Genomic DNA, 735 nt, shown 5'->3' with positions numbered 1-735 from the left:
GGGGGTGGGGGTGGGGCGGTGTCCAGACGCTGCTTCGGGAGGCAGCTCCAGAGGCCAGGAGGGGGAAAGTACCAAGAGGACGCCAGTGAGCCACCCTCCCAGGGCTCTTGCTGCTGCCCGGGCTGAGCTCAGCGCCCCCTGATGGATGGGAGTGGGGTGTGCTGACTCAAGCACAAGGCAGCTCCACAGAGTGGGGATTAGAAGGGACTTGTAAACGATAGAGGCCTCTTCCTGCTCTCCTGGCCCTTTTGACAGAGGAAGAAATGGAGGCAGAGCCGGCTGATGAGAGGCAGATTCAGAACCGAGGCCTAGGTCTCCTGACTTGCATTCTTTTCTTCAACAAGTGAGCACCTGCTCTGCCAGGCCCTGTTGTGGGCACAGGGGGCAGTGGCAGAGACAGATGGAGGTGCCATGCAGCAAATAAATCGTGGTGTGGAAACTGTCAGCACTGTCCCAAAGGTGCCTGCATTCTCCTCATTGTGGCTGAATAACACCCTGGCCAGATAGCCGGCTCCAGTTTCTCACATGGAGTTGTTGACTTGGTTCTCGGAGGGATGATGTGTGACCTTGGGTGCTGGCTGGCCCGTGGGCAGGATCTAGGGATTGCTCCTTCCTTGAAGCCCCATCACCCCTCTCCTGGACTCCCTGCTTCCTGTTTTGCCTCCACCTGGCTGTCCTCCCCACCTTGCCCTAGAATGTTCTTTGCACCACATAGATCTGTCCAGGTCTGCCTCC

The 735-nt window shown here is 58.4% G+C and overlaps 1 protein-coding gene across 1 annotated transcript in view; it reads left to right on the top strand.

Moving 5' to 3' along the window:
• The window catches only part of MXD3 (MAX dimerization protein 3), a 6,029-nt gene that overhangs the window by 1,909 nt on the left and 3,385 nt on the right, over positions 1-735 (top strand). The gene's annotated exons all lie outside the window — the stretch shown is intronic.

Source organism: Lipotes vexillifer, unplaced genomic scaffold (genome assembly GCF_000442215.2).
Source record: "Lipotes vexillifer unplaced genomic scaffold, Lipotes_vexillifer_v1.1 scaffold514, whole genome shotgun sequence".
In the NCBI taxonomy this organism is placed as follows: domain Eukaryota; kingdom Metazoa; phylum Chordata; class Mammalia; order Artiodactyla; family Lipotidae; genus Lipotes; species Lipotes vexillifer.
This window is presented reverse-complemented; position numbering and strand designations above follow the sequence as displayed.